General features: G+C 43.3%; 1 pseudogene; it reads left to right on the top strand.

The window, feature by feature from the left end:
- LOC110652463 (probable terpene synthase 12) overlaps nucleotides 1-25,888 on the top strand; it is a 79,156-nt pseudogene that overhangs the window by 11,935 nt on the left and 41,333 nt on the right.

Here is a 25,888-nt window from a genome sequence, read left to right as displayed (position 1 = left end):
AAACTTTGAGAACGTCGAATTTAACGCAATAGAGCTAGTTAAAGTGAAGTTAAATTTATTTTTGGACTTATGTTAAGTTATGGTACTGAAACACTATGAAATTGTGTGTTTCAGCTGAAAAAGACTTGAAAGCTCGGAGAGACTGAGTCAAGGCCTAGAGGCGACTCTAGTCAGGTTTGTGCACAATAAATTTATGTAATTGTTTTTCAATTGAAAATTTGAGTTGCTATACTTTATGAAATCACTGTATTATTTATGAATTGTGTTGCCACTTTGTGACTACAAAAATGACTTTGAAAATTGTTTGGGATCTCTCATAAATTATTGAAAACAATTGTTTTAAATTGATTTTGGATTCACACTTAGCATGACAGTATCACATTTCCTCCTCCATTTATGGGGTTGAGATCATTTATTTTCCTCCCTCTCTGGCTTGCCAGTTGAGATTGTAGATCGGATGAGTACTCGTTAGCTAGCTAGCCACCTCCCTCATTGATTTCGATTAATGGGGTTGTAGATTGCTTTGTCGTGGCATACAACACGGCATTGATCGGAAATTTTGTGTCATGGCTTAAGCTGTGTATGATTTTGGCAACACTGTGTTTATGAAATTATTTGACTAAACTGTGTTTAATATATTATTTAACAAAATGAGTTGTTATGAGATTTGATATTTGTGAAATGTGATTGTGAAGTATTCAAATTATGTTTCATCAATAAATGATTTATGTATCGCATTTTAAATTTTTATTGTGCACCACTGAGTATTTTTATACTCAGCGATAGCTTATTTTGCTGTCGCAGATAAGAGCAAGGAGAAAGCAGCAGAGTGAGCTGCTGTTTAATCGAGGACTACTCTGACCATTTTGTACGGGTATTATTTTATGCCCTTGTAGATAAATTTTGATGCAAATATGAAAATGTTGTATGTATCAATATAAAGTGGAGCAGTTGTAAATAAATTGTAATAATATTATTTTGGATTTTCTTCTGTAAATCTAATATTTATACATATGAATTTCCTGCTTTATGTTTTGTGAATGGAATTATTAAATATTCTGAGTTGACAAATTTGATTTGGATTGTGGAACTGTTTTGGAATGAATTGATTTGAGTTGAATTGTGAATTATTGAAGGTTGGAAGTTGTGAAATATTTTTGGAAGTGCTTTTTTACAGGTCTTTGAAGAACTGGTTTCTCAAAATACAGAGGGAACTCTGTCAAAATTTTTATAAAATTTGCGGCAAAATTAAAATGGACAAAAATTTTTATTAGTATTTAAACTTGAATAAATGATTTTAAATTCTTATCAAAATGCTCACCACTTCCAAAATGTAAGAAAATTGTTTTAAAATCCCTTGTAGGATACTTAATGAGTTATCGGTAGGTGAAGTTCGATAGTTCATTAAGTATTCTACGGGATCATGTTACGCCTTACAGAGGGGTAAAGTGTGACATGTTTTAGTGGTATCAGAGCATGATTTTTCAATAAATTTTGACTTTGTGTATGAACATTTTATTGATAAGTACAACTGCTCAAGTGTCTTTAAATTGATACATATGACATATTTACATCATGAATATGCACTAACGGAGGTCAACCTCCTTGTGTTTAATCTCAGGAAGTAGAAATTTTGAGAAAACGGAATGGAAGGAGGAGAACAATCTATTGAGGCTGAGGTTCAAGGAGAAGCCCCAGCACTCCAGAATGTGAGTGGGTCAGCCACTCCAGCTCTTGCTCCAGCACCGCAGTTTCCTGCTCAATTTATGCAATAGATGGCTGCCTTCTTTCAGCAAATGGCGGGTAATGTGCCACCCCAAGCTCAGATGCCAATACCTGTAGCACAACCACAGCCCTCAGCTTGGCAGTACGAAAAATTGATGAAATTTGGGGCCACTGAGTTTAAAGGCACTGTGGATCCACTGGAGGCAGAACAGTGGTTGGAAAGAATGGAACGAGTTTTCAGAAAGCTGCAATGTACGGAAGAGCTGAAATTTGAATATTCTGTTTCCTTGTTGCAAGGGGATGCGTTTGAATGGTGGAAGACCATCTCCCACAGTCTGGTTGAGCCACTTGTGTTGACATGGACAAATTTTCTGAGGGAGTTCCGACAGAAATGGGTTCCCGATGCATATGTGGATATGAAGTTGCAAGAATTTTTAAGTTTGAAACAAGGGGACCGAACTGTAGCAGAGTATGAGAGAGATTTCTCAAGGCTAAGCCACTATGCGGGAAGCTTAGTCTCCACCCCCAGAGACAGATGCAAGAGGTTTGAGTTCGGGCTAAGGCAGAGTCTGAGAATGCAAGTTGTGGGTTTCAAACATCAAAATTTTGCTAAATTGATCTCACAAGCCTTGGAATTAGAAAGGATAGAATCCGAAGGGGTAGTGAAGAAGGGTTCACAAGAGAAAGAGAAAACTGAAAAGACTACTGAACAAGTATCTGGAAGTGGTTCTGGGAAGAGGAAACAGTTTGGGGGATCTAGCTCCCATAGAGGCAGATTTTCTGGCCAAAAACCACCCCGGTCTAGTCAGCAGACCCAGCAGGCACCCCGAGGAGCTCTATCGGTCCGGCAATGTGAAATGTGTGGTAGAACTCATGGTGGGGTTTGTTTCAAGGCTACTGGTGCATGCTTTAATTATGGAGGAAGCAGACATTTCGCTAAGGATTGCACTAGTCTGCGCCGGTCTGGATCTTTCACTACATCTAAAGGATCAGCCCAAGTCTCTGCACCCAAAGGGTCACAGTCAGTTGCTAGAGGTAGAGGCAGAGGTAGGGGTCCTGGTAACACCCCTGGAAGTCAAAGCACTGTTAACTAGCCAGTACCTAGTGGCGCACCAGTCAGAGTGTATACCATGCATCAGAGGGAAGAGGCTGAAACATCAAATGTTGTAGCTGGTATTTTCTCCATCCTTGACCAAGATGTGTATGTGTTATTTGATCCTGGCTCCACACATTCGTATGTTAGTGCTAGTGTGATGTGTTCTACTGCTATTCAGTGTGTGCCAATGGACTATGATGTGCTAGTAACTAGTCCATTAGGCCAGGAGGTCAGGGTAAATAGGCTATATAGAGATTGTCCTTTGGTGATCCAAGGACACACTTTTCTGTCTGACTTAATTGAAATGCCCTTCAGAGATTATGACATTATCTTGGGCATGGATTGGTTAGCCAGGCATCACGCCATGATTGACTGTAGACTGAAGACAGTCACTTTTGGTCTCCCTCAGTATGGTGACGTAGTAATACATGGGGAGAGACAGTTATTGCCTTCAAACATCATTTCAGCTGCATTGGCCAGGAAAATGATTAGAAATGGGTGTGAGGCATACTTGGCACATGTGATAGACACCCAAGTGGGGAGTCCAACATTGGAGGACATTCCTACTATATGTGACTTTCCGGATGTATTTCCTGAAGAATTGCCAGGATTACCTCCAGAAAGAGAAGGGCAGTTTGAAATTGATGTTATGCCTGGTGTGGACCCAATCTCCATAACACCATATAGAATGGCACCTGCAGAATTGAAAGAGTTGAAAGTGCAGTTGCAAGAACTGCTTGACAAGGGCTTTATCCACCTTAGTGTGTTACCTTGGGGAGTGCTAGTGTTGTTTGTAAAGAAGAAAGATGGCACTCTTCGTTTGTGTATTGATTATCGGCAGTTGAATAAGGCGACAATAAAGAACAGATATCCATTACCCTGCATTGATGACTTATTTGATCAGTTGAGGGGCGCAACTATATTCTCTAAAATTGCCCTGAGATCAGGTTATTATCAGCTGAAAGTACAAGAGCAGAGTATTTCAAAAACTGCCTTCAGAACCCGTTATGGCCATTATAAGTTCTTGGTCATGCCATTCGGGTTAACTAATGCTCCGGCTGCTTTTATGGATCTGATGAACACTATCTTCAGACCATACCTCGACCAGTTTGTTGTGGTATTTATTGATGATATATTGGTCTATTCGAGGAATGCAGAAGAGCATGATAGACATCTGTGGATTGTACTACAAATTTTGAGAGAGAAACACCTATACGCCAAATTATCAAAATGTGAATTTTGGCTGAAGGAGATATCCTTTTTGGGGCACATAGTATCAGCAGAGGGTATTAAGGTAGATCCTAGCAAGATTGAAGCTGTCCTTAATTGGAAGCCACCCAAAAATGTCACAGAGATTCGCAGTTTTCTGGGTTTAGCTGGATACTACCGTAGATTTGTGAAGGGATTCTCTATGTTGGCATCTCCATTGACCAAGTTGCTTAGAAAAGATGTGAAATTCCAGTGGACGGATAAATGCCAACAGAGTTTTGATGAATTGAAAAGATGTTTGACAGAGGCTCCAGTCCTGACTTTACCCACACTGGGTAAAGAATATACAGTTTACAGCATGCTTCTCACAACGGGTTAGGTTGTGTGTTGATGCAAGATCGAAATGTCATTGCCTATGCATCACGCCAGCTAAAACCGCATGAGAGGAATTATCCGACACATGATTTGGAGCTTGCAACCATTGTGTTTGCTCTTAAGATATGGAGACATTTTTGTATGGGGAGAAATGTTACATCTACACAGATCATAAGAGTTTGAAGTATTTGGGCACCCAGAAAGAGTTGAATTTGAGACAGAGGAGATGGTTAGAGTTGATAAAAGACTATGATTGTCTGATAGACTACCAGCCAGGGAAAGCTAATGTTGTGGCTGACGCCCTAAGTCGCAAGACTATGGCAAGTCTACGGGTTACTCCTTTGTCTTTGGTACATGAGTTGAGGTTATTACATGCCAGTTTAGAGATTAATGATGATGGGCAGGCAGCAGTTGCATGGCATGTACAACCAGTGTTGAATGAGCAGATCAGAATGGCTGCTCAGAATGATGAAAAGTATCAGAAGCTGTTGGAAGAAGTCCGGCAGGGCAAGAAACCAGAGTTCTCAATCAGAGATGATGGTTTACCGCTACACCAGGGCAGAATATGTGTTCCTAAAAATGTTGATTTGAGGCAGGTCATTTTGAAGGAAGCACATGAGTCTCCTTTTGCTATGCACCCTGGTGGTATAAAAATGTATAGAGGGCTAAAGGAGCATTACTGGTGGATGGGTTTAAAAAGAAACGTGGCAGAGTTTGTATCCAAATGCCTAACTTGTCAGCAAGTAAAGGCAGAGCATCAAGTACCAACTGGGTTATTACATCCACTACCAGTGCCAGAATGGAAATGGGAAAGAATAATGTCGACACCATATTTTGGCCGACCCCCAGAATCAATAAACTTCGAAACCGATCCCCCAGCATTAAGTCTCCCTTTGCCAGCCAATTACATTTCCGACCTCTCCTTGCCATTTAACCACATTTCTGATCCCTCTTCACAGAGAATTGAATCAATGCTAAGTCCTCGTATCAGTTAAAGCCTTACCGGTCTCTCAAGTCACTCACCGATCTCTCAAGCCAATTGTCAAATTTCCTGACCAGTCAAGTACATTCCCGATCTCTCTTGTCAAACAAAATTGAACCAACACTATATCTTTATGTCACCGGTCTTATTGCCGATCTCTCATTTTAAGTTTAGGAATAATCAAGTTAAGATTCCAATCCAGTGTATTGATGATCTCGATCTTAAGTGGGTTCATCAAATTTCTAATTTTAATCGAGTCCCGTTTAGCGTTGGTTCCCTACCGATCTCACGCTCATTGTGTTTTCCGATCTCTCACACTTAGGTTAATAATCACTTGTAGTTGCTTCGATATACTCAGACAATCAAGTGTTTAAATAATTTAGAAATTTTCCGATCACAACCATTCACCGAACAAAAGAGGCATTTCATTTCATTTCATTTCAGAATTTGTACAAGTCATTCGGCTGGGGGATCACGCCTAGCCTGATCTACATTTTGTCCATCTTCTCTCTCACCCTCAGCCTCCTCCTCGCTATCCTCACCTTCATCCTCGGGAGCCAGGTTGGCCATCCAAGAGAAGTCCTCCTCAGGATAACGCTTTTTGAGCTCGGCCAGGAGATCTTTGTGAGCATTCACATAAGCGCCGGCCACTCCGGTCACCATCTCTTCTTCTTTCGCTTTGAGCTCCTCAGCAAGGTGAGCAAGTTGAGCAGCTTCATCGGCCTGGAGCGCTTGCACTTCTTCAAGAGCATGATCTCGCTCAGCCAGGACATGAGCTTGCTCTGCCAGCTTGTCCTCATAGAACTTCATTCAGCCAGGACATGAGATATGTAGCCCTGAGCAGATGAAAGTTGAGATCGGAGGGAAGCTGCTTCATGACCCATCCTCTCGACCTCTTTACCCAGGCGATGCGCCTTCTCCCGTATGATGTGTTGGTTCACCAGGCACTCCACGTTCAGGCTCATGGAACGGGTCAAGATATCATTAAGGTTATTCGGAGACAGCCTATCCCTATCTTCTCAAAGACAGATAGAGGATGCCAAGACCTTGGCGAAACTAGGTTTCTCTAGAACCGTACGATTCTTCTCCAGTGAGTGGACTAAGACTTGGGCACCGCGAGAGAGCGATCTCACGTTAGGTTGAGAAGGACCCTCTTCTGCGCTCGGAGCAACTGGAGGAGGTGGAGGCGGCTTTTCCCGGCGAGGAGGGGATCGGACCACTTCTACAACCACCGGTCTCGAAGGTTGAGACGAGCCTTCTTGTATTTCCCCGGGCTCATGCCTGGGTGTCTGCATTTCCTCAGCTCGCTTCATCTCCCGTACCTTCCAGGAGATCTCCCTCTTTCGCTTCCGGCTCTCCTTGGAGGCTTCGCCGCTTGCCATACCTGCACAAAGAAGAGGTCAGTGAGATCGCTAAGGTCCAAAGATTTGAGATATAGAAAATACCGATGCCGAGAGCAGAGAGCTGAAGCCCGCGATCTTGACCGAAACCAGCTGCATAGTCCAATGGTGTAGCTCGACCGTCACGGCATCCAAACAAGAGAACTTCTCTCTGGACGCCTATTCCTTCAACTCCATCACCATTGCACCCTCTTCCCTATTTAGGGCGATGTGCTTCGTAAGCAAAGGACCCTGATGCAGCCAGCTGCGGGGGAAGCCCTCAAAGCTGTTTGGAATTTTGCTCCTCAGGATAAAGAAGCGGTTCTTCCAATTCTTCAGGGAGGAAGGTAGATCGGTAAAAAGCCCACAATGGGGTTTCGCCTGGAAGAACCAATACTCGTCGTCCTTGCGATGAGTTAGCTGATGCAGTTCAGCGAACACCTTAGCCGTGGGTCGAAGCCCTTTAGCTCGGCATAGGCCTCGGAAAGCTACCAAGATCCGCCACGAGTTCGGGTGAACTTGAGCGATGCACACTTGGTGATATTTCAAAACTTCTTTGAAGAAGTCGTCCAAAGGGAACCACAGACTGGCCTTTAATTGTTCTTCGTAGACCATAATCATATCGTTCTCCTCGAAGAAGTGATCGGCACGAAGATCACCGTGACACTTAATCAATTCGTAGGAATCAGGCCGGATGTTGTACTCCTGGCTGAACGACTGAAGGTCGGTTTCTTGCAAGATTGACGGTAGCTCGTCCATGGGAAGATTTTCCCTCCCTGAAGAAGGCACATGCCTTAATGGTGCTGGTTGTCCCCGAGCTGGAGCAGAGATCCTAGGAAGTTCAGGCTGCGCGCTTTGTCCGACCACCTCTACATCATCGGACGACCACGAGAACTGAATGGAAGGGGGGCTTACTGCTCTCTGACCTTCGGCACCGCTCATTTTCAAAGGAAACAGAAAATTTAAACTAAAAGAAAGATCGAAGCCCTTACAGGAGTCTAATCGGTGTCGGAAGAATTTGAGAAAATGAGAGAATTTTGAAGTTATTCACAAGAGACTGAAAATGACATAAGAGAGTAACTGGCTAACCCCACCCCTATTTATACTCGTCTGAGCATTTAATGCTCGCGAGGTTCCAGGTAATGCATCGGATAGCGGGACTCGCCAGCTGTTCTGACACGTCTCGCGAATATTTCCAAGATTCCATAAAGAGATCGGCTAACTAGAGATCGGCAGATTAAGATAAATCTTTTGAATTGCGGATCGGTTTAGGGTCATTTAAATTAAAGGTCAGATCGGGTAAATACTTCAGAGATTGGAAAATAATTAATGCAATAATAATAAGATGATAATTGATAAAATAAAATCTTTATTTCCAAAAGATCTGATTACATCATTTGGGCGATCTTTAAAGATCGGATTGCATTAAAATTGGACTACATCATTTCGGTGATCTCTAGAGATCAGATTACATTGAAAACAAAATACATCATTTGGGCGATCTCTAGAGACCGGTGGAACATCCCATCTAAAGGCCTATGTCAAAGCCTAGTCTCGTGGCTGAGTCAAAAGATGTGGAGACCAGCTGTTGACATCGGATAGATGTATAGCTTAAATGGGGTGATTATGACTCCCATGAAGATAAGAGACGTCGTCATCGATGTTACCACTCGAAACCAAGCCGCTGTTGGAACACCTAGTGCAGGGAGGAGCTAGATGAACGCCAAGGGGCAGTCGCTAGTGTTAAGGGGAATATTAGCAGTCTTCTCGCTCAAAATCAGTTCGCCATTTGAATCGATCGAATGATTCGAGATCGGCACGATCAAGGTCCGCGACCCAGATCGGTTAATTAGTCCAGTTCTCTCACCATCATCAGATGAGGTCATTACGATTCTTCGATCACCGGGATCATAAATTTTCAGTCGGGGAATAAAAAGGTCCATCGGAAAAAGATCAAAAACCACAATCATGGCCGGAATAACTGCCGGAACAACTAGAGTAGGAAAGTAAGGAGGAAAAGAGGAAAATCGAATGGAGAAAATTTTTTGGTCAGGGGTATATATAGGGGGAGATCAAGCATTTATTGCTAAGCAGAAAACGAAGTGGACGTTTTGGGAATCGAGGGAAATTAATGCTTTGACCAGACCAGACCTGATTAAGGGGAGGATCGGAACGATACAGATCGAAAGAAGGGAGGTCGGTATAAAAGATCGGAGAAGGATCATGTTAAGAAGATCGAAAAGGAAGAGAGAGCAGAAAACAAAGAGAATAAGGTGCCTACCGCTATCGTCATAATCAGAGCCGAGGTAGTTAAAGCGTTGCAGGAGAAATCTCAACCGCACGCCCCTGAATCGCCCGCATTTCTGACATGCGCCAGAGTACGTCAAGACAGCGTTGTACATCCTAATCTCCACCATTGATCTTACTTGTAAGGACGAGCTCGGAGCCCTCGGATCGAAGAAGAAAACGACAAGATCAGCACCTTTCACTCCCAGCCCTCGGATCGCCCCGGACAAGAGAATTTAGGACCGTCAGATTAGAAGAAGAAAATGACAAATATTCTGAAGGGGATCTCAGCCGTCCGTTCTGATCCTCTTTAATTCTTGAACCTCAGATCATGTCCTTCGAAATCCTGACCCTCCATCTCCCTCAAAATAGATCCTGACCCTTCATGGGGAGCACTCGGTTCCTATAAATACCTGCATGAAAACTGTTCAAGAAAAAGGGGCAAAAAAAGGAGAAATAGTTACTATAGTGGAAGAACTCTGAAATTTAATTCAGTTCGTTACTCTGCTGTTTTTAAGTTTTTGATAAGGAAAAACTTTTGAAACCAGTTTTCCGAAGTGTTTTCTTGCAAAAGGGATTCTTGAAATACTGGAACTCTCCATTTTCAGTTCTTTCATTATCCTGTGACGCCCTTATTTTCAGTTCTTTGTCATCTTTGTTTCCATTCTTATTCCCCAAGCTTAGCCTGCTTGTATAAACTTGACTGCCGTTTAGTGAGGCATTTTTCGTTTCTAGGAGAGCTTCAACCTTCAAGCTAAACAGCTTGTGCCCCTTTTACGTTCTGCGATTAGTTTAGTAGATTCGGCTCCTCACAGGTGAGTGTTTATATCTCTGTTTCACTAAAAGCTCTTTTTATTTTATGCATTTCCTTTACTTTTATGTTCGTAATCTTCGCCAAGTTTCTATGGTGTAATGAAGGTTATTCCCGAAGTTTACTTTCTTTGTCAATTGGTCCATTCTTTTGTTAAGCTTTGCTACTTCTAAATGCGAAAGTCCTCATCTCAAGTAGCATATAAGTAGTTCGGTAAAATGTAGGTAGTCGTGTCTTAAGTGCTTCTTTAAAATAGAAAGCCTGAGTAATACGTCAAGAAAATAATAGAGTTGTATCACTAGGCTAACCGAGAAGGTGATCCAGCAGAATGAAACTAAATTTCAAGTAAATAAACAGGACGGATTATGTACAAAAAGATATTGGTAAGGTAATTACATAGGAGATCGGTAAAATTTAGTCTGGCATCCTTTGTCTGGTCACAAGGTACCAACCAGTTAGAAGAAGCCTCATTCCGACCCTTAGCATCTTTGAATACCAAAACCCTTAGTTTCAGGTTCTTATGATACGTAGCTGTAATTAAACCTTGAGAGATCAGAAAAGTCCTTATCCGGTCCCCATTTAAATGTTCAATAGAGATCGGAGGAGAGTTCTTTTCCGATCCTCGCTCAGAATTTTAATAAATATTTAATTGAGGTCGGAAGAGAGTTCTTATCCGATCCTCAAACTTAAAATTTTAATATTTAATAGAGATCGGAAGAGAGTTCTTATCCGATCCTCAAACTTAAAATTTTAATATTTAATAGAGATCGGAAGAGAGTTCTTATCCGATCCTCAAACTTAAAATTTTAATATTTATAAGGAGGTCGGAGGAGAGTTCTTATCCGATCCTCAAGCCAAAATTTTAATTCTTACAAGAGATCGGAGGAGAGTTCTTATCTGATTCTCACTTAAAAACTTTAACACATATTTAAAAGAGGTCGGAGGAGAGTTCTTATCCGATTCTCAACCCAAAATTTTTAACAAATATTTATAGGAGATCGGAGGAGAGTTCTTATCCGACTTCCAAGTCAAATTTTAACAAATACATAAGATGATCCCCCTGAAATAAAATTAATACGCAACAGCAACTCACTAAGGTTGTCTCATTTACTTATGTATCTGGGTAATCCGGATTAGTGAAAAATCAAACATTCCTTTCGGTCAAAAGGATTAACATTCCCCTTCAAGCCCTCCTAACTATGAAGAACGTGAAGTTAAATCTGCTTACCCTCGTTGAGGGACGAGGTGGGGTGCCTAACACCTTCCCCACCCGTTCATGGACCCCGAACCTAGAATCTCTGTTTTTGAAGTGGTTTCATTTTAACTTGCTTTCACAAATGGTTTTCTTTAATTTCCCTCAAAATTAAAGTGGCGACTCCTCACTTTTCCACTTCGGTGAGTGTTCGTCCAGGCGACCGCAAAACACCTTGCGACAGCTTGATGACTCCACTGGGGACTATTAAAACTTAACCCCGGTCTAGAGGTCCAAAAGTATATTTAATCTTGCGATCAAATCATAGTTAGGCGGGCTCACTCCTCAAGATTCTGTATGTTAATTATTGTTATTCCTGCTAACCATTTTGTTTGTTTTGCTTGTCTTATTTTCTACAGTGCTCTACATTTAAAAAAAAGAAGGAAAAATAAAATTCCCCCTGAATTGGGAAGAGGTAAAGGTGTCCCTTCACACACTGAACACTCACACGATATCCTCACACACTTCAGCCCTATACCCGGGCTTTCTTACCCTTTTAGGAAAGTAGGAGGGAGTCATGTAGTGGTACCCGTGGGTTTTACCCTGTTAGTATCCATGAAGGCTTCTGCTCAAATTGAAACTCGTTCTATTCACTATGATACCCGTGGAATTTTCCCGACAGTATCGTGGGGGATAGAATGGGGCTCCACTGTTTACAGTGGGGGCAATTTGGGAACTTGTGGCTTTTAGAAAATTAGACCTTGAGCCAAACTATCACGATAGTTGAAAGCCGTAGCGAGCTACCTTGTAAGATAGAACTGTCCAACTAGATAGCACCCAGCCGGTATTAGGACTTTCCTTTATTTTAAGATAAAAGGGGCATACTTACTCTTACCCTATTCTGTTTATGTTATTTTGTTCTTATTTTTAAGGGTAATCTTGAATCATACTTAACCCATACATTTTCCTACTTCGATAAATGTGTAGGTATCACTCTGCCAATAGTATAATTCAAGATCACCTGAATTTATCCAGCTAATAAGTTTTCCCTGCAGGCATCACCAAAATAAGATCTATAAAAGGATAAGCATCATTTTTAACATGGCATCCTCGAGTCAGTCGGCATAAGAAGTTCATAATGCTAAACTGTGGTTCGGATCAGCTCATAGTCCAGTACCCCCGCAAAACGATGTTTCCAAGGCACATGCTAGCTTACTGCCTTCATTCAATCTGAACAAAATTGAGGTCAGAATGAACTGCCTTGAGGGTCTGTCTAATGGTTGGAGGTCGCTTCCCGATCAGGTCAAGGTATGATTTGAGGAAAAGTACGGGAGGATTGCAACCTTAATGCGAGTCAAGGTCCAAATCCCGGCATTAAAGGCCATGCTGTCGGTTTGGAGTCCTAAGTACGGGGTATTCTCCTTCAATGATATTGATACAGTTCCCACTATGGAAGAATATCAGGCATTACTAGAAATTCCTTACTCAATGCAGAATCGGATCTACTTACACCTCGAGCATAGGCAGACCTGGAAACGATTGGCACATATGTTGGGTACTTCCCCAGAAGAAGCAAAGGCAAAAGAAACCATCAAAGGGAACACGCATGGATGGTATTGGACCTACCTCGAGAAATGGTTAGAATAATACATTCAAGATAAACAGTGGGACCAGGCTTTATTGATGCTCGCTTTGGCAATCTACGGCTTGATTTTGTTCCCTGGGCCTTCCGGAATCATAACATGCGGTGTTGTAGAAATATTCTGGGCAGTAGAGAAACAGAAGGTCAATCCGATACCTGCGATTCTCGCCGAGACTTTCTTAACCCTTACTTACTGTAGACGGCAAGGCAAGGGGTCCATTAAGTGTTGTTCTCAGCTGTTGCACCTCTGGATTATTAGTCATATGTGTCCGGTGGAGACGAAGGGACTAACTTGGTATCTTGATCAGCCTCTCATCGAGAAAATGGCCCGATTAGTAATCAGTCCGAAGAATGAACAGCAGTGGCGGGAATGGATTTTGAGCTTCAATAGCCACAACTATTGTTGGAGGAAATTGTGGACACCAGCTCAACCCATTTTGGTCAGCACAGGGGATAATCAATCAGTATCTTTGATCGGAGTGACTGGATACACAAGCTACACTCCGGCATTAGTAATGAGGCAGTTCGGCTCAACACAGTCCAGAATCAACATTGAAGAATACCACCAAGGTCATTTCTACCATGAGCTCAAGGAAGAAGAAGGGTTGAAAATGGCTCGCAAATCTTGGGAAAACATCACTCTGACAGAGAGGTCGCCTAAAGGTCCAAGTGCCACACGCGATTATCTTGAATGGAGGGCTGATAGAGACCGAGAACACTCAACTGCAGAATTCGAAGACAGCGACCCTCGCCGAAACATCCTATTAGAAGAAGCTAATAATCGTCTAGCTGACTCACTACAAAAGGCAAATACCGAGAACTCACAACTGCAAGAACAAATAAAACGATTGGAGGACCAACAGCAGAACCTTAAAAGAAAGGTGAGAAGACTCAGGGAAGAGGCAAGGGCCGAAAAAATGGGCTTCGAAAAGCAAGAGGCACGGTGGGAAAATGAAAAAGACTCTCTCCAAGCTGTGGTAAAAGAAGTAGAAGTACTGAATAGTAAGCTTCAGGAAAAAATGAAATACCAAGAGATACTCGTAGAAGAATACAAACAAGAAAACAAAAAGAAGAGGCTCGAATTAAAGGAACAAGCACTACTCATCAACGATATTCTGAAAGAATGTGCTAAGGAAAGGAAAGAGAAAGAAAGACAAGCTGCTCTCTATCAAGAGCTGAAAGAGAATGTCGACCAGCTGGAGAGAACGATAGCACAGGGAAAGTAAGAACTATTACCTGAATCCGAGTATGCTCTGAAAGCATTCGACCCTGCCAAACAAGAAGAAAGGTTATATGAGTATCTCAGAAAATGTCATCTCATTATAAAGAACCTCCCAGAGCCTAGGCCGATGTAAAGAATACGGTGTACAAATTATTCAGTTAATGAAATGATTTTTGGACCACCGTTTAGCAAAATTGTTAATGAATAATATGACTCCTGTAGGAACTCCCTCGCTAGGGTTATGTGAAAAATTGGATGTGCTATATGGACAGGTATCATAAATGCACATTCAATTCAGTCATTCACAGTCAGACTATCGAACGATGCCATGATAAAGTTGATGCTATTACATTCTGGCTCTCAAATGCCACTGTATCCTTCGTCCAGACTAGGACTTTTAGTTTTTTTACGAAATTCGAAATTCATTAAAATTTTTTTTTTACTTCCTCACAGAAAATCAAACATTGCTTCAAACAAGGCAAGTTTGACCAAGCACATGGTTCAGCCCAAGCGAGTGTACTTAACAAGATCCCGAACAAAGAAGATAATGGAAGATCAGGAACAAGTACAGAACCTACAAGGACAGGTTTCCGAATTGAAGGATCAGGTCTCAGAACTTATGAGATTAATGAGGGAAATGTCCCAAAATAAACCCACTGCAAAGCCTAGCCTACCACTACCTCCTCCGCCAGCTGCAACAAATGATCCACACCAAGCTACAACTTCTTTTACCTTCCAGTCACCTATCCCGGACCCGACAATCACTGTCAATCCGGCCACCATAAATAATGACCCATCTTTCCCCTATTATCCAGCTGTTTCTAATCCCGAACCATACCCTTCAGCCCTAGTCCCTCCAGTCCACTCCACCCCTCATCTCCCAACCGGAGGAGCATTTCACGCAGTAGGAGCAGAACATAAGACCAAGGAAAATGAAAAACTGTCTGCTCTAGAGGAAAGAATGAGAGCAATAGAGGGACTGAACATGTACGGCTCGGTTGATGTGGCGTCACTTAGGTTGGTCCCGGACGTGGTGGTGCCACCCAAATTCAAGGTCCCGGATTTCGACAAGTACACCGGGAACTCAGATCCCCGCATTCACCTGGCAACCTACATTGCCAAAATGTCTGCCCTAACAGAAGATGACAGGCTTCTCATTCACTTCTTTCACGAGAGCCTCTCCAGAGCAGCTCTGAGATGGTGCATACAATTGGACAGGAGCAAGCTGCGCTCCTGGAAAGATTTGGCTGATACCTTCTTGAAGCAATACAAATTCAATTGTGATGTGGCACCCACAAGGAGGGACCTCCAGAACCTGGTACAGAGAGACAGGGAAGGCTTCAAGCAGTATGCCCAGAGATGGAGAGAAAAGGCGGCGGAAGTATACCCTCCGGTGACCGACAATGAACTATGTTCCCTGTTCATTGAAACATTGAAGGCCCCCTATTTCAATTTGATGATTGGGAACACTTCCAACAGCTTCTCGGATATCATCCAAGCCGGTGAGAGAATAGAGGCCAACCTAAGGATGGGGCGACTGCAGGAGGTGAATGAGAATCCTGCAAAGAAGACTGCCAGCTTTGGCAAAAAGAAAGAAGGTGAGGTGCATTCCATCACCCGGCAAAACCATTACTCCCCACTTCCCCAGAATAACTATCGGCCATACCCCTCCCCTCATGGCCAAACAATTGCAAACGTCCCACCTCCGTTCCCAAATTATCCACACCCGCGCCCACAATACCCACCACCTGCAAATTATCAACCCAGACCGCTTCCTCCACCTAACCAACCCAGACCACCCCCAAATAACCCGAGACCACCAAGAAATTCTGATCCACCCCTTCCCCTCCCACTAAGTGAAATATACCGATACCTAGTCGGTATAAACCAGATAGTACCAGTTCCCCTAGACCCAATTCAGCCTCCATATCCCAGGTGGTATGATGCCACTGCCCGTTGTGAGTATCATGGAGGAGCACAAGGGCATTCAACTGACAACTGTGGAGCACTCAGGGGGAGAGTGCACGCTTTAATCCGGAACGGATGGCTGAAAATTGAGGGAAATGGTTCCCTCCCTAATGTTACCTCAAACCCATTGCCCAACCATAATGCGGGCAATGGTGTAAATATGATAGAATCTGACGGAGAAAGGTCGACACCGGAGGTAGACGAGCTGATTCCTCACTTTGAGGAAATTTTTGCCGTGGCAATGAGGGAAGGCTACCTTTGCCCTCAGGTATCAGGGTCAGTAAAGAATACGGGATGTCCTTACCATGGAGGGGCAGCTGATCATGAGCTGCGGGACTATGAGGGATTCAAGCAAGAGGTTCAGAACTTGTTATCCCTCAAAATTCTGAGATGCCAGACAAGGTCGAAGACGGAAGGGGGAGTGAACACAACTAGATACAGCCAGGATACTTCTACCTCTAAAGCCAGAATCACCTTCTCACCCCCAGTAGCCTCACCACCAGTAACGGTTATCCAAACTCTGCCTCAGCTCCCTGTCACCAATACTCACGCTGTCCCTTGGAACTATAATTTTCTAGTTTTCACTCAAGGAGCGTCAAGCAGTACATCAGCTCCTAATCTTGCCTCACCTCCGGCACCACCAAAACCATGTTTCACTCCTTATGAGCATTTTAAAATGACTTATGCCGGACCTACCACCAGTACTACTCCCCAATTTAATCTTCAGCCCATCGCTGCCACAAAATCCTCCTTGCTTGAGCAAGAAGTCGAGTTCATAACTCGAAGTGGGAGGTGTTACGGGAACGAAGAGAAAGAAAAGAGGAAAGGGAAAGTAAAAATGGGAGAGTCACTAAAGAATACAGAAGAGGAGGTTAAGAAGACGGAGGAAGTAGAACCTGCCGAACCTAAAGAAGAGGAGGAACTGTTGCTCCAAATAATGAAACAGAGTGAGTATGATGTGGTGGAGCAGTTAAGAAAGACACCAGCCCGAATTTCACTATTATCGCTGATCCTGAGCTCAGAAGTGCACCGACAAGCCTTGCAGAGAATCCTGGATCAAGCCTTCGTAAACCCCGACATCACACCGGGGCAGTTTGAGAAAATAGTGGGACAAATCTAGGCATCCAGTTTTGTTACTTTCTCGGAAGACGAGATAGACCCTGCGGGTTTAAGGCATACTAAAGCTCTGCACGTGACAGTGAAATGTAAGGGATGTATAGTAGCCAAGGTCCTTATTGATAACGGATCAGCCCTCAATGTACTGCCTAGTGCTACCTTGGCAAGGTTACCAGTCGATAAATCAAATATACGTCAAAGTGCTATGGTGGTAAGAGCCTTTGATGGTACCAGAAGAGAAGTATTGGGAGATATTGACTTGCCACTTCAAATTGGCGCATGTACCTTCAACGTCACATTCCAAGTGATGAATATTGAACCGGCCTACACTATGTTGCTGGGGAGGCCGTGGATCCATTCCGCAAATGCTGTTCCTTCAACTTTGCATCAGAAAATAAAGTACATCATGGACGGCAAAATCATCACGGTAAGAGGGGAAGAAGCCATATTAGTCACCAAGCCACAATCACTTCCCTATGTGGAATCTGCTGAGGAGTTGTTGGAAAGCTCTTTCCAGGCCCTCGAATTAAAAGAAAGCAGAAATGAAGGAGCTATGGCTATGGTGGCCAAAGTGATGTCAAGGAATGGGTATCAAGAGGGCAAAGGCTTGGGAATCGCATTGCAAGGAATCATTGAACCTATATCGGCTATCCAGAAGGTAGGCCGTTGTGGTTTGGGTTATGAGGAAGATGCCCTTATGGATTGGCGATTCTGGATGAGGAAAATGCTTCGAGATCAAAGGTTTGACCAGAAAATCGGGAAAATGAAACTAGTCCCGAGAATCACAGAGGTCTTCACTAAACCGGTCATCGAAAATCCGACAGAGGTTGAAGAATCACCTGATGAACCATCCATTGACGTCATCCACCTAGATTCCTTGTATGAGGCTCTGGTCTCGCCAATAGCTGAGGGGCAAAAGTTGGACAACTGGACAGCAGAGGACATCCTTGTACTTAATTTCGAGACCATTCATCAATTAACACCTAATAATTCAATAGACTCGGAAATTCCTTTGGTTAATTTTGAAACCCCCATAACTGCCATTACTTCAAGTGATTCTGAGGTAGAGCTCACAGAAGAAAGCGATGAAAGGGATGAACCTTCCCTAGTACCTTGTGGCGATGAAACACGCACCATAAACCTAGGCACGGAAGAAGTAAAGAGGGAACTTAAGGTTGTGGAGAGTGAGGAATTGGGAGATATGATCAGTTTGCTCAGAGAATTCTTGGACGTATTTTCCTAAAGCTATGATGATATGGTTGGTCTGGACCCCCAGATAGTGATGCATAAAATTCCCCTAGTTCCAGGGACAATCCCGGTGAAGCAGAAGCTAAGAAGAATGAATCCTGACACACTGCTCAAAGTTAGGGATGAGGTCAAGAAACAGTAAGACGCTGGGTTCCTGGAAGTAGTCAAGTATCCCCAATGGATAGCTAACGTTGTCCCGGTAATGAAGAAGGACGGGAGAGTTAGGGTGTGCGTCGATTACAGGGATCTCAATAAAGCAAGCTTAAAAGATGATTTCCCTCTCCCCCACATTGATGTGTTAGTAGACAATGCTGCGGGATTAGGTAGGTGTTCGTGTATTGATGGGGCATCGGGGTATAATCAAATCCCAATGGATGGGGAGGACAAGGAAAAGACAGCTTTTATCACTCAATGGGGGGTATTTTGTTATCGGGTCATGCCTTTCGAGTTGAAGAATGCCGGCGCCACTTACCAATGCGCTATGGTCACATTATTCCACGATATGATGCATAAAGAGGTGGAAGTGTATGTGGATGATATGATCATTAAATCAAGGGGGGAAGAGAGCCACGTGCGGGTGCTGAGGAGTGTATTTGAAAGACTCAGGAAATACCAGCTGAAACTGAACCCTGCCAAGTGCATATTCAGAGCCAGATCTGGAAAGTTGTTGGGATTCATAGTGAGTGAAAAGGGAATTGAAGTTGATCCAGACAAAGTTCGAGCTATTCAAGAGATGCCTTCCCTAAAAACAGAAAGGGAGGTGCGCAGTTTTCTGAGAAAGTTGAACTACATATCGAGATTTATTTCTAATCTCACTGCCAAGGCTGAGCCTATTTTCAGACTACTCCGGAAGAACAATTCCACTCAATAGGATTCAGTTTGCCAAGAGGCTTTTGAGAAAATCAAGCAGTACTTGTCCAACCCACCAGTATTGGTTCCACCAGTGGCGGGAAGGCCTCTGATCTTGTATATGGCAGTCCAGCAAAACTCAATGGGATGTGTTTTGGGGCAACACGATGATACCGGCCGGAAGGAGAGAGCGATTTATTACCTGAGCAAAAAGTTCAATGATTGTGAGTCAAGGTATTCTTTCCTAGAAAAAACTTGCTGTGCACTAGCTTGGACAGCGAATCGCCTCAAGCACTACATGTAGAATCACAAGACATGGCTCATTTCCAGAATGGATCCCATCAAGTATGTATTCGAAAGCCCATTCGTGCCAGGAAGGATAGCCAAGTGGCAAGTCATACTTTCCCAGTATGACATCGTTTATATGACCCGAAAAGCAGTGAAGGGTAGCGTGATCGCTGATCTCCTAGCAGAAAACCCTATCCAGGATTATGAAGCTTTGGATTTTGAGTTCCCTGATGAGCATATTAATGAAGTGACTGCGAAGAAGAGGGGCCAGCCGATGTTTGGGAAATGTATTTCGACGGAGCTGTTAATTTGTCTGGTAATGGAATCGGAGCTGTATTGGTATCCCCGGATGGAAAACACTTTCCGATAGCTATCAAGTTGAGATTTGACTGCACCAACAACATCGCAGAATATGAAGCTTGCGTAATGGGTCTACAGGTTGCCATCGAAATGAAAATCAGGAAGTTGGAGGTATATGGAGACTCAGCTTTGATCATTTATCAGGTCAAGGGAGAATGGCAAACTAAGGATCCTAAGCTAATCCCGTATCAGAAGTACTTACTGAAGCTGATTAAGAAATTCGAGGAAATCTCTTTCACTCATCTTAGTAGAGACAAGAATCAATTTGCTGATGCCTTAGCTACTTTAGCTGTTATGGCTCAAATGGAAGAAGGGCAAATGACTCAGATATTGAAGATTAAAGCAATAAGTGAGCCGGCTTACTACTTCATGATTGAAGAAAAACCAGATGGTAAACCTTGGTATCATGACATCCTATTTTTCTGCAGAACCAGAGAATTCCCTCCAGGGGCGAGCAAGAATGAAAGGAGGATGATTCAGAGATTAGCATTGGGATACTTCCCCAGTGGAGAAATCCTATACAAAAGGAGCTCCAACGGCGAATTGTTGAGATGTGTGGATGCAAAGGAGGCGAAGAAAATCCTTTTCGAGACTCATGAAGGGAACTGTGCCACCCATACTAATGGACATATGATGGCTAAGCAAATCATGCGACGGGGATATTTCTGGACCACCATGGAAAAGGACTGCATCGAATATTTTCGGAAATGCCATAAGTGTCAGATCTATGCAGATCCGATAAATGTTCTGCCTCACAAATTGTTCAACCTCGTCTCACCATGGCCTTTCGTAATGTGGGGCATCGATGTGATTGGTCCCATCAACCCCAAGGCATCCAATGGGCACAGATTTATCCTAGTAGCCATCGACTATTTCTCCAAATGGGTCGAAGCAACATCCTACGCACACATTACGCAGAACACATTTCTCAAATTCCTCAGAACTAACATCATCTGCCGGCACGGCCTCCCCAATGAAATCGTCACTAATAATGCCAAAAATTTGAATGGTCTAAAGATTCAGAAATGGTGTGATCAATACAAGATCCGACATCTCAATTCCTCCCCGTACCGCCCCCAGATGAATGGAGCGGTGGAAGCTGCAAACAAAAACATTAAGAGGATAATCCGGAAAATGACGGTCACATATAGGGATTGGCATGATATGCTTCCCTATGCTCTTCACGCATATCGGACTTCTGTAAGGACCTCAACTGGTGCAACTCCTTACTCACTGGTTCACGGGATGGAAGCAGTGCTACCTATTGAAGTTGAAATTCCTTCCTTAAGGATTCTGAAGGAATCAGGGATTGATGAGTCAGAATGGATCCAGTCGAGGTTGGATCAATTAAACTTGCTGGACGAGAAAAGGCTAGCAGCAGCATGTCATGGGCAGTTATACCAGAGAAGAATGGCCAGGGAATTTGACAAAAGCGTTCGCCCACGAGAATTCCAACCTGGGGACTTAGTTCTGAAGAAAGTGTTACCAAATCAAAACGATCCCCCGGGCAAATGGTCATCAACCTACGAGGGACCCTATGTGGTTAAAAAGGCATTTTCCGGAGGAGCCTTGATCTTGACCCACATGGACGGTGAAGAACTTCCAAGACCTGTGAATGCTGACACCGTTAAGAGATACTATGCCTAAAAAAAAAAAAAAAAAAAAAAAAGGGTAGGGGTGAAAACCCGAAAGGGCGCTCCTAGCAAAATATGTGAAAGAAGGTGAAAACCCTCGAAGGGCACTTTCTGTAAAATGAGTGAAGGATGAAAACCCGAAAGAGCGTCCTGAAAAAGCGAGCAAAAAAAAACCAAAAAAAAAAAACCAAAAAAAAAAAACAAAAAAAAAACAACAAAAATCTAGGGGTGAAAACCCGAAAGGGCATCCCAAGAATCAAAAGGCAGAAATAAGGAAAGGAGTACGAAACTAAGAAGGGAAATAAACCGTCATGGCATGAGACTTCAGAGTACTAGAAATAATGGCAGTTAAGGGACTTCAAAGCTAATTACAAGGAATATGTGAGATCTATCCTTGTACCATTTTCCTTTGAAACTTTATCTTTGTTTTTATTAAAGCCGTAATAAAATCATACTTCATTCCCTATGCTTTTATCTTTCCCTTATACTCATTCTTTAACATTATCCTTCTGCAATCTCGTTATTCAATGCGCTATTAATCAGTTAAAATTTTTGCCATAAGATTAGGATTTGACAATTGATAACCTCACGTACTTTACTATGAGATTTGCAGGGAATGACTTGGAAAAAGGGGGGTAGGGGTGAAAATCCGAAAAGGCGCCCCTAGCAAAATGTGTGAAAGAAGGTGAAAACCCCGAAGGGGCGCCTTCTGTAAAATGAGTGAGGAATGAAAACCCGAAAGGGCATCCTGAAAGAGTGAGCCTAAAAAAAAAAAAAAAAAACTAGAGGTAAAAACCCGGAAGGGCACTTCTAGTCAAATAGACGAAAGGGAAGTGAAAATCCGCAAGGGCACTTTTCGGGAGAAAGACAGAAAAACTGAAGTGGGGCATTTGAAGAAATGGGGTCATAGGTCAAGTCTTGCAACTCATCCTCCATTAATCATTGGCCTTTGGGTTCCTGTTAAGTACACTTCATCAGGGAAGAATTCCTCGTGTCGGGATTAGACTTGCTTTGTAAGTTGATTTTAATTTCCCGCAATTTTTTAATGTTCCAGAATTTAAATTTCCTGTTATCAACCTCTGGTTCCTTGATCTAAGTTGATTTTAATTTTCTAGCATTTAAATTTCCTGTGATCAACCTCTAGTTCCTTGATCTAAGTTGATTTTAATGTTCCAGCATTTAAATTTCCTGTTATCAACCTCTGGTTCCTTGATCTAAGTTGATTTTAATTTTTCTGCATTTAAATTTCCTGTTATCAACCTCTGGTTCCTCGATCTAACTTGATTTTAATTTCCCGCAATTTAAATTTCCTGTTATCAACCTCTGGTTCCTTGATCTAAGTTGATTTTAATTTCCTGCAATTTAAATTTCCTGTTATCAACCTCTGGTTCCTTGATCTAAGTTGATTTTAATTTTCTAGCATCTCTAGGTCACTTACTTAAGTAAGCTCTAAACGCCCAAAATATGGGTCTGAATCTTTACATAATTCCTACACGGGAAATTTTTCCCTTTGATAGAAATTATGTAAAGAGAAGCATTGTCGACACCATATTTTGGCGACCCAGAATCTATAAACTTGGCCAGTCCCCAACATTAAGTCTCCCTTTGCCAGCCAATTACATTTCCGACCTCTCCTTGCCATTTAACCACATTTCTGATCCCTCTTCACAGAGAGTTGAATCAATGCTAAGTCCTCGTATCAGTTAAAGCCTTACCGGTCTCTCAAGTCACTCACCGATCTCTCAAGCCAATTGTCAAATTTCCTGACCAGTCAAGTACATTCCCGATCTCTCTTGTCAAACAAAATTGAACCGACACTATATCTTTATGTCACCGGTCTTATTGCCGATCTCTCATTTTCAGTTTAGGAATAATCAAGTTAAGATTCCAATCCAGTGTAATGATGATCTCGATCTTAAGTGGGTTTGTCAAATTTCCAATTTTAATCGAGTCCCGTTTAGCGTTGGTTCCCTACCGATCTCACGCTCATTGTGTTTTCCGATCTCTCACACTTAGGTTAATAATCACTTACAGTTGCTTCGATAAACTCAGATAATCAAGTGTTTAAATAATTTAGAAATTTTCCGATCACAACCATTCACCGAACAAAAGAGGCATTTCATTTCATTTCATTTCAGAATTTGTACAAGTCATTCGGCTGGGGGATCACCCCCAGCCTGATCTACATTTTGTCCATCTCCTCTCTCACCCTCAGCCTCCTCCTCGCTATCCTCACCTTCATCCTCGGGAGCCAGGTTGGCCATCCAAGAGAAGTCCTCCTCAGGATAACGCTTTTTGAGCTCGGCAAGGAGATCTCTATGAGCATTCACATAAGCGCCGGCCACTCCGGTAACCATCTCTTCTTCTTTCGCTTTGAGCTCCTCAGCAAGGTGAGCAAGTTGAGCAGCTTCATCGGCCCGGAGCGCTTGCACTTCTTCAAGAGCATGATCTCGCTTAGCCAGGACATGAGCTTGCTCGGCCAGCTTGTCCTCATAGAACTTCATTCGCCCCTCAATTTGAGATATGTAGCCCTGAGCGAATGAAAGTTGAGATCGGAGGGAAGCTGCTTCATGACCCATCCTCTCGACCTCTTTACCCAGGCGATGCGCCTTCTCCCGTATGATGTCTTTGGTTCACGGGCACTCCACGTTGAGCTCATGGATCGGGTCAAGATATCATCAAGGTTATCCGGAGACAGCCTATCCCGATCTTCTCGAAGATAGATAGAGGACGCCAAGACCTTGGCGAAACCAAGGTTCTCTCGAACCGTACGATTCTTCTCCAGTGAGTGGACTAAGACTTGGGCACCGCGGGAGAGGGTTCTCACGTTAGGTTGAGAAGGACCCTCTTCTGCGCTCGGAGCAACTGGAGGAGGTGGAGGCGGCTTTTCCCAGCGAGGAGGGGATCAGACCACTTCTACGACCACTGGTCCCGAAGGTTGAGACGAGCCTTCTTGTATTTCCCCGGGCTCATGCCTGGGTGTCTGCATTTCCTCAGCTCGCTTCATCTCCCGTACCTTCTGGGAGATCTCCCTCTTTCGCTTCCGGCTCTCCTTGGAGGCTTCGCCGCTTGCCATACCTGCACAAAGAAGAGGTCAATGAGATCGCTAAGGTCCAAAGATCTGAGATATAGAAAATACCGATGCCGAGAGCAAAGAGCTGAAGCCCGCGATCTTGACCGGTGACCAGCTGCATAGTCCAATGGTGTAGCTCGGCCGTCACGGCATCCAAACAAGAGAACTTCTCTCTAGACGCCTGTTCCTTCAACTCCATCACCATTGCACCCTCTTCCCTATTTAGGGCGATGTGCTTCGTAAGCAAAGGACCCTGATGCAGCCAGCTGCGGGGGAGGCCCTCAAAGCTGTTCGGAATTTTGCTCCTCAGAAGCAGTTCTTCTAATTCTTTAGGGAGGAAGGTAGATCGATAAGAAGCTCACAATGGGGTTTTTCCTGGAAGAACCAATACTCATCGTCCTTGCGACGAGTTAGCCGATGCAGTTCAGCGAACACCTTAGCCGTGGGTTGAAGCCCTTTAGCTCGGCATAGGCCTCGGAAAGCTACCAAGATCCGCCACGAGTTCGAGTGAACTTGAGCGATGCACACTTGGTGATATTTCAAAACTTCTTTGAAGAAGTCGTCCAAAGGGAACCGCAGACCGGCCTTTAATTGTTCTTCGTAAACCATAATCATATCGTTCTCCTCGAAGAAGTGATCGGCATGAAGATCGCCGTGACACTTAATCAATTCGTAGGAATCAGGCCGGATGTTGTACTCCTGGCTGAACGACTGAAGGTCGGTTTCTTGCAAGATTGACGGTAGCTCGTCCATGGGAAGATTTTCCCTCCCTGAAGAAGGCACATGCCTTGATGGTGCTGGTTGTCCCCGAGCTGGAGCGGAGATCCTAGGAAGTTCAGGCTGCGCGCTTTGTTCGACCACCTCCACATCATCGGACGACCACGAGAACTGAATGGAAGGGGGGCTTACTGCTCTCTGACCTTCGGCACCGCTCATTTTCAAAGGAAACAGAAAATTTAAACTAAAAGAAAGATCGAAGCCCTTACAGGAGTCTAATCGGTGTTGGAAGAATTTGAGAAAATGAGAGAATTTTGAAGTTGTTCGCAAGAGACTGAAAATGATATAAGAGAGTAACTGGCTAACCCCACCCCTATTTATACTCGTCCGAGCATTTAATGCTCGCGAGGTTCCAGGTAATGCATCGGATAGTGGGACTCGCCAGCTGTTCTGACATGTCTCGCGAATATTCCCAAGATTCCATAAAGAGATCGGCTAACTAGAGATCAGCAGATTAAGATAAATCTTTTGAATTGCGGATCGGTTTAGGGTCATTTAAATTAAAGGTCAAATCGGGTAAATACTTCAGAGATCGGAAAATAATTAATGCAATAATAATAAGATGATAATTGACAAAATAAAATCTTTACTTCCAAAAGATCAGATTACATCATTTGGGCGATCTCTAGAGATCGGATTGCATTAAAATTGGACTA

Source organism: Hevea brasiliensis, chromosome 7, assembly GCF_030052815.1.
Source record: "Hevea brasiliensis isolate MT/VB/25A 57/8 chromosome 7, ASM3005281v1, whole genome shotgun sequence".
NCBI lineage: Eukaryota > Viridiplantae > Streptophyta > Magnoliopsida > Malpighiales > Euphorbiaceae > Hevea > Hevea brasiliensis.
This window is presented reverse-complemented; position numbering and strand designations above follow the sequence as displayed.